Source organism: Cylas formicarius, unplaced genomic scaffold (assembly GCF_029955315.1).
Source record: "Cylas formicarius isolate icCylForm1 unplaced genomic scaffold, icCylForm1.1 PGA_scaffold_1__22_contigs__length_36826433, whole genome shotgun sequence".
NCBI lineage: Eukaryota > Metazoa > Arthropoda > Insecta > Coleoptera > Brentidae > Cylas > Cylas formicarius.
This window is the reverse complement of record NW_026844264.1, coordinates 7,085,443-7,094,558: the sequence shown is the minus strand read 5'-3', so window position 1 is coordinate 7,094,558 and position 9,116 is coordinate 7,085,443.

Genomic DNA, 9,116 nt, shown 5'->3' with positions numbered 1-9,116 from the left:
GTTAAATTATGCTGAAAAATAATACGTTTTATTATGGAATGGACTATTTTGTACAAATTGCAATGTCGCAACAAAACAGTTCCTTAAAGGGCAAGAATTATTGAACTTCGGTTGCAAGTTTACCGTAAACGAATTAGATGGTCTATCGAAAGTCAGTGCACAGCACAACAATTAGCTCACAAAACATTTTATCTTGCGTGAATATACAGTGAGTATCGATAAGAAATTCATGAATTGTCAAAATATATAAGATATAGTGAACACACACACGGGAACGTTAATGATATGTTCAACAAAGAATATTCCAGCTAAATAGTTCCGATGTGCATTCATTCTACAATTAATTATGTATGTATGTATCAATTATGTATTAAAAACTGTGAAAATCTGAACATTTTTTGTTTTAATTTAATTTGTGTTAAATGAATTTTCATTAAGTAAAAACCACCTCAGTCCAAGTAAGTAAGTCCAAGTAAGTCCATTTATAAATGACAGTAAATTACATACTAGAGAATCTATTATTGGTCTATAGTTCCTACTGTTTACTATATATAAACAAAACCTGGAACATGTAAGCATTAGTTTTTAATATCACAAATTTAACAGCTTCTACTAAATTTTAACAGAAAATTTTGAAGATTTGAAAATTCAACATAAGTTTAGGGTTTTAAATTAGTTTTCGTCGTAAGTGTCAAACTCATGAGTTCAAAATTGAATTTCTCTGTATCTTAGTAAAATCTTCAAATATTTTTTTTTATGAATTACATGCGGGTACAAACTATTGATACTGGGATTTTGTTTCAGAATACTTGGTAAAGGGCAGAAGTTATGTAATTTAATTAATAAATTAATACTTATTTATAATGAACACATGGATATTCCTGGAATGTGTTTCTTATGTATTTTCTGAGAATATTACAGGAATATTATTTTTATATGTGGTGGCATTTAAATAAAAACAGATCCCATCTTCTCCGACTACCTTATTTTGGCAGCTAGGAAGCAAAATTGATTCGAAATATGATGGAAATTATGATGGTACAATTTCTAACCAAACGAACATCCAAATAACGGAGAACAACGGGAACGGGTAGAGTAGAGGATACATAGGTCTAGCCTGTGTTTGCAGGGTTCATCAGGACACTAGAAAATACATTATATGTTGTTCTTTCTCATTCTCCAGACAGATTCCACACATGGAGGCGAATCGTGACTAACATACAATTAATTAACACAAGATAGAAACCTTTTGTAACTCGAAACCCGTTCTAGGTGCAGACTGTGGCATGGCATGGCAAAACAATTGAAAATAAGCACTCACCATGAAACGACCTATAGATCCCTGTCTAGAGACATCCAGAAGAGATTTCGTAAAGACAAATAAAATTACGTATTTGTCAAAAGATATAATCACAATCGCGTAGAAATGAAATTAAAGACCTGTTTCAAAGGATCTCGTAAGGCAGTTATGCAATTCAATCTGAACAGAGCTCTGTTGTTGGGGAAACCAAAACAGTATTAAATGTGGGGGAAAAATATTGCAAAAAAAACTGTTCGCCGGAGAAGCTAGAATTCAGAATGGAAGAAACAATTGAACATTTGAAAAAAGGAAAGTAGGCAATCTTGTGGCAAAGTTGCGGGAGAGCCATTGCAAAATTTGGGTAGACCTGGCACCACAATCTTAAACGATCTAGGTAATATCACATGGAAGCATCGTCAGTAGCCCAACTTTTATACAAACTTCAAAAAAGGCTGCAACCAAAAAATGTAGCAAGCACCGTCAAGGTCAGAATAGAAAACCAGCAGTCGCTCCCATTCAAGACCGGCAGGGGCGTTCACCAGGTTCAGGACCAGGCGTTCAGATCTCAAAAAGATAACAAATATGAGATATGCAGACAATACAATATTAACAGCTGCATCAGAGGAGGAAATGTTACATATACCAAACCGAATGGAGAGCAATAGATGTTGCCAAGCCAATTATGATGGTCGATCGTTCCAACATTCCGTAATTGACAGATGCTATGGAAGTTCGAGTGAAGGTGACATCCGAAGAAGAATAGGAGTGGATAAAAATGCAATAATCCAACTACCCAGGGACTGGAAAGACTAGTTGAATCTTTGATATCCACCATCCCCCGACATGGGGTGAAACGTGGACGATTCAAGGTCACAGGTATCACAGGTCTTACGAGTCAATCCTTACAGAAATGAACATCCGCAATAAAATCTTTTCGACTCGCCTTGTGAATATAATGAGATTTTTCGGACACATCGCGAGTAGAGACGATAACGATAACGGCTCATTAACCTGATGGATTGATCAGATCAAAAAAGCTACGAGCATTTCTTTCTACAATTGTGCAAATATAGGCCAGGATGGAATCAGAGACAACGGCACAACTTACAACTTACGAGAGGGACAGAGAAAAAGGCCAAAAGTTCCAAAGGCTGTAAATACAGTACAAAGTATAAAAAAATGTCTTATGAAGCAGTGGGTAAATTAAGCGTAAAAAAACCTATTACAAAAGGTCAAAAGTTCTCTAGCGTTCGTAACGCTGGTGCGGTGATTCCCCATGAATAACCAAGAAAAATTCCTAGTGGGTCACCTGGTACAACTTGGTGGTGACTCTTAGATTGTTAAGTAGTTGAAGGTTCATCTTTGTTTATAGTGCATTTTTATCGTAACTCATTGCCTCGTACTGAGTAGGCTTTTCTATTATGCGGAATATTAATTAGTTTTTAATACGAGATTGATGATTTTCGTGATTACGAAACAAAAACTTAGGTATAGCAACATAAATGTTCTACGTATATATAATTGTTGTTTCTCTTTCCGGTTGAAGTTATAGAATGGCAAAGTTGGCGATTTATATTAATTAAAATTTGTTACCTCTAATTTCTGTTTCGTTTAATTTTTTTGTTATTCGTCCTTTCCATTTTTGGGACTAGTTTTACTTTCTAGGTGTATGAGAAGTCGACAACACTATGGATGATGGTTTTTCGCGTTAACAATTAATCACAATTAAGAGCTGTTCATACAGGGTCAGGCATCTGGTTTCCGCGTTTATGGTATCAAAAATATTTGCGTTAACTGAACGTCCATCATTTTTTTGTTGTTAAATTTAAGGTTAGCGACATTAATAAATATTTCAAGTATGATTTATGCAGTAACCTCTACCAAGCTGAATTCATATACAAGATTATTTTATTATCACTTTGTTAAATACATCATAAATATTTTAAAATTGAAAAATTAAATAAATAAACAAATAAATCAACAATGGCTTTATTATATAAAACAATTTTCAACTTTATCGAGACTCGCGTAAATATCAATAAAGGGTGGTCGAAATTAGGGTGTCTTAACAGGGAAAACATATTTGTGAACTAGATAGAGCAAAATCCATTCGATTTTTGAGAAACTTTTAATGGTTAAAACCGCATGGCGACATCTTCACTACCAATCGAGATACGGGGTGTTTCTCAAATTTCGGTCCTTTTGAAAATTGGACATAACTTTTATATTTACGAAAATTTTCGATTCGGATAAAAACATTATTAGAGTTATATTCCCATGAGAACTGTAATATAATGCGTTTCTTACAATGTTTGCAAGATTCGCGCTTTTAAGTTCACATGTAGTATCAGCATGTAAGAATATAAATATATGTTAAACCCCATTTTGAGGCAGATGTATCTTAGCTCGCTTGTGAATAGTATTGCATTGGCCTACTCAGATTTTTTCTACAGATCTTCGTTTTCTCATAAATGAATAAAACTTTCTTATTTTTTATGCAAATCATAGTTCAAAAAATACCCGCGTCTAGCCGTTTTCAGCCATATAGATTTAGTGTTATGTCTCTACTGTTGGAAGCGAGAACTGACTCTTCAGGAATATTTAGCAGATACAATTCTTATCGCTAGAGCACAGAAAATCCTCATGTTGTAATGTATTAAAATCGGCAAGTTTGCTTTTGGTTCAACGTATGGGTACGAATTTGCCGAGGTTGATTTGTAAGACCTAATTTTTTTAATGAAAATCTTACAGCGGATGGTTATATAAATATTTTGCGATCATTGTTGCCATTAATTCCTGAAAGGAGTATTTATTATCATAAATTTGGAGTAAAGGTGTGATTCCTTAATTGGATAGGAGCCCACAATGAATAGAAAACATGGTACGCCAATGCTTTTTCCAAAAATGAATTACATTTTTTAAATCCCGATTCAGCGAAAAAAATTAAAAGTAGTTAAATTTGACTTAATAATTTGAATTAAATAAAAAGTTCAATAAATAGTCATAATTTTCTATTGAGTATAAAACTTACCAAAATTATTATACAACTTGAACATTGTTTTCCTTATGGTCCTCTAATCAACACAATATCTACAGCAGTTTCAATGAATATGAGGAAAAACCCTTTTTTTATATATTCAATACTCTGTATAACAAAAATATTGCGATTACAGCATTGACATCAAATTTTTTTCTTAAAATAATCTAAGCAATCGCACAATCTTAATAATCACCATCTTGTTATAAAACACGCTGTATGAATATTATAAATAATAATTTTTACGTCACACAGTAAATAAGTCATTTTAAGTATATTTTTCATCCTTTATTAACAAGCAATAATGTCTTAGACGGTTGCACAATTTGGGTACTCCTTAAGTATTGTTTGATACACGCAGCCATCTCCAGCAAAAAATCGAACGCCAGGAAAATATAGAAACTCGCGAAAAAGAGAGACTACGAAAAACATTGTTAACACTCCGGGCAAAAATTTAAACACCATCCAAACAACAACAAAAAAAAGATCAACAGTCAAAAAATTAATGGGAACTCAGAATTAAACATTCTATTAAATGTTCAGGATAGTCCCCATCGTATATCTTCTGAAGCTGTTGTTAGCATTTTTGAATGTCCATCCATCCATCATTCCAACTTGGTCAATCTTGTAGATATTTTTTTGTAGCATTCCGGTACTTTTTACTAACCATGTATTACTTAACTCAATATTACCCATGCCTCAAACTATCTGAATAAACAGTCAATTAAAAGTATATTTTTCCCCAATAGTATACGAATTAACTTTGTTAAGGAGGTGAGTTGGCATTTTGTAATAAATTTTTTGAAACTATTGTAAAAATGAAGCCGTAAATATAGTAATGAAAAAAAAAACTCAAAACTCTACACTTAAAATATAAAATGAATGCTCGAGTGCAAGGTTTAAAAGGAACCGGTGCAGCTTTAATAAAAAAAAAATTAAAATGGAGATTAATCAGAACCTAACATTTTTCAAAATTGATTAACAAAACAAACAGCTCATTTAATATGTTCTAACTAATTGAACATTTAATATCGTTCAGAAACGTTTTAAAAACTCAACGTGCATTACAGAAACATCAGACTTATCATTAAGCCGTCGAATTTGCATATTAATCGAATTCCATGTTTTCATTTCAAGTGCAATATAGGAATTCCATTGGAACAAACATCTTCATAAAATATGCAAAAATATAAGTATTCCAATTACGCATTCACGCGTAGTTAATACACCATTAAAAACGCCGAACTTCGCAAAGTTTGCGTACTAATTAGCGAAAAATTCGACGAATATTATCCTAGGTAATAGTACGATTTCAGCTTATTACCGTTGCTCTTGAGTAGGCGACCAATTTTTCAAACAGGTGCAGAGTCGGCTTAAAACATCGTATTTTTTTTTAAAATAAAGTTTAGTAAATATAAATTAATTCTCCAAAATTAAATGTAGGTTCTAGCTTAATTAGGCATATTTTTAAGTGATAAGTGAAAAATTCCTACTTAGAAATTATGATAAACAGAACACAGATTTGGAAAATAATTCAGAATTTCTGGAAAACAATTAAGAATTTCTGCTGTGAATCGGAATGACTAAAAAATAAATCATATCTGAAAAAGAAGTAAGAATTTCTAAAAAATAAATCTGAATTAAAAAAAAAAGACTGAATTTCTGAAAAATAAATGAGAATTTCTTATGTCTCTGGCAAGGGAAATTGCGAACGTTTGGAAACTGCGCACATACTCACTCAAGCAAGACCGGAATTGCCAGATAAAATACAGGAATTTTCTCTGTTTTACCTACATCTGATGAAATAAAGTCAGCTATCAATAGTTTTAAATCGAATGTTTTGGGAATTGGTGGAATTTCACTATCAGTGCTCAACTAGCTTAGTACCTGGGTTGAGCAAGAGTCTGGAGAAGATTGTCTACTTACAGCTCTATGAATTTGTTAAAAATAATGATGTCCTAATAGTTTTTCAATCGAGTTTCCGCCCGGGACACAGTACTGCAATAGTTTTGACGGATCGAATTATTCAGAGTTTGGATGATAAACTCGCGCCGATACAAATTCTACATGGCTGCAAGATACTTGCATCTTGAGAAAAATGGGGACAAAATTTAGGAGTAACGGTGAACGCTTCATTAAGGTTTAGTGAAGAAATTTCAAATTTAAGTTAAAAAATTTATATGTAAGACTCTGTATGCCAATAAGCCTGTGTTGACTTTTAAAATAAGAAAAAAGATCTGTGCGTCGTATATTATATCTTCATTTTCATATTGCCTCGCACTGCAAATACAAACAGATGTTGTATAGTTTAAGGTGATATGACAACATGTCCGCAAAAATTAAAGAGCTGTAGTGGGTGAGACTATACAATTTATTCGAATACCTGTACTTCGTGTTAATTTTAAAGATCAATTAGTTAATAAAAATATATAAATATTGCGTTATCATCATTAAATTTGTTCCGAAAGAACATTAAAGATATATTGTTACAGAAACAAAGTGAGCCATGGGTTTTTCGTTAACCCTTTAATAGTTTAATCATTGTTTTCCTAAATACTTAAGTACTTTTCCTTTTGGTTTTATTTTATTTCTGTTTAGTACGGATTCTCTTGTAGTACTAAGCATATTGTTACAAATCTGATTAAAGTAAAATATATGTATTATGTATTGCAAAAGGTGTATAATAGATGGAGTTGGGTTAAAGCTGACTTAGTTAGCTAGACTTCGCCCTTTCAGAGTATTGTACTGTATCTTTGTGTATCATGCATAGTCGGTATGATTTGTGATGGCTTAGTCGGCAGTAAAATGCCAGACAGAATAAAACAGATTATTCGTTTTACTTCCACTTATGCTTCAACAGATGTTATTCAGCCCTGAATATCTATCTGTGCAATGCAAAACAGTCGTCACCAACGACCACGATTATATTACTTGGGAGTAAGAGATACAGTTGTACTTGGCATTTATTAATTAAAGTAGTACGCCCATAAGCAGAGATGGATTCGAGTATTCTCTTTGTGATAATAGATCAGGAAGTTCCTTAATGATATGCGAATGTTTAAAAAATTATGATAATTTGGTAAATAAATTATTGTCCGAGAACTGTGTCCATTCAATTACAACTAAAACAATACCAAGAAAATTGGAAAATATAAAAAACATATATCATACCATATAAAATCGGAACTGCTACTAACATAAAATGATCCTTCGTATACATTAATAATTGTGGTGGTACCGTTGTATCTCAGTATTCTTTTACTATATTTTGTGTTACAAAACTGATCCAATTTTCTTTGGTAATTGTCTGGAGGGTTGCCGTCCAAACAAATACTACTGCAGTATCATCGTGCCTTTCCTCACTTACAATATTTTTTTTAAAAAATATTTTGCACTGAGCCCCCACCAATTTTTCACAATTTTTAACAAATCACATTTTAGACCATTTTATGGGTAATTAATCCGCCTACTGAGCAGATATTTGGTTATTTCATCATGTCTTGTCGATGTATTTGGTACACTTTCGCTAAGTCTAGAATGATATCGTTTCGTCAGTTTTGTTTTGTAGTGGAAAGTACTGTAATTACCCGATAACTGGCGCTATCTCTGTCGAATATATGACACCAGGGAGTAATAGACAAAGGTAGAACACTGGCAGCTAATGGGTGACTTTTACTATTCTCAGTATACGAGTAGAAGCAGTTAAAATACTATATGACCGACTATGATATCGCAAATCGTACCGAATATATATTCCTGAATGTCTCTTAATTCTCAATTATTAGGTATACAGAGTGATTTATGTCTATACTGGAGGTATTAGACACTAAATTACTGAATGAATGAATGGGCACAACTTGGCTCATGCAAATGTCGCTGGTTTCGGATATAAAGAGCTTTCAAGTTTCAATTTTATTTTGATTTTTTTCATTAATTGAAAAAATTTTTACAGCATAATAATAAAAATTGGCCGTTTTAGGTTTTTTTGTAAGTTAATTTAGGTAGTGCAAGTTTCACCATATTATTTACCTAAATTGAATCTTTTTTTTTTAATCTGTCGAGTTCTGGTAAAAACATGAGGGCAATCTGAGAGAATTTTCAAGTTTCCATAGAAAGAAAGTACTTTTGTTTATGCCATCTAAGGCTTTGTCTTCTTTGACTTATTATACTTGAAAAGGTACGAGAAGCAATAAAAAAAAACATTTTTTAAAAATAACAATTTTGGTAATATTGGTATCTAGTACCTCCAATTTAGAGATTGTTCATTCTTTTTGCATTACCCTATTTATTTGACGTCTGATGTTACGAGGGACTTACTTTATAAATTCTGAGATATTTTTCAGAAATTCTCACTCGTGTCACAATTTGTGAGTTATATTTCCAGAAATTTAAGCTTATTTTAAACAAAATCTGAGCTGTTTTCGAAAAATTTTGAATTATTTTTCGAAAATTTTGCCTTAAATGACATTTCTTTCTGAAACTATGACTCGTTTTTTAAATATTCAGACTTAATTTTCAGAAATTCTGATTTAAGTCAGAAATTCTGAGCTGTTTTCCAGAAATTCTGCATCATTTTTCAGAAATTCCCACTTGGGTGAGCAATTCTGATTTCTTCTCTAAAAATTTGCTTAATTAAATTAAAACATATATTTCATTTTTCGCAGCCTTTCATCGCTTTGTACAATTTCGACTGCAAATCTAATAAAATTGTTACATTATAATGAAACCGAAATGTCACAGGTAAAATTCGGGCCACACGGTACATGTAGTTCTGCACGA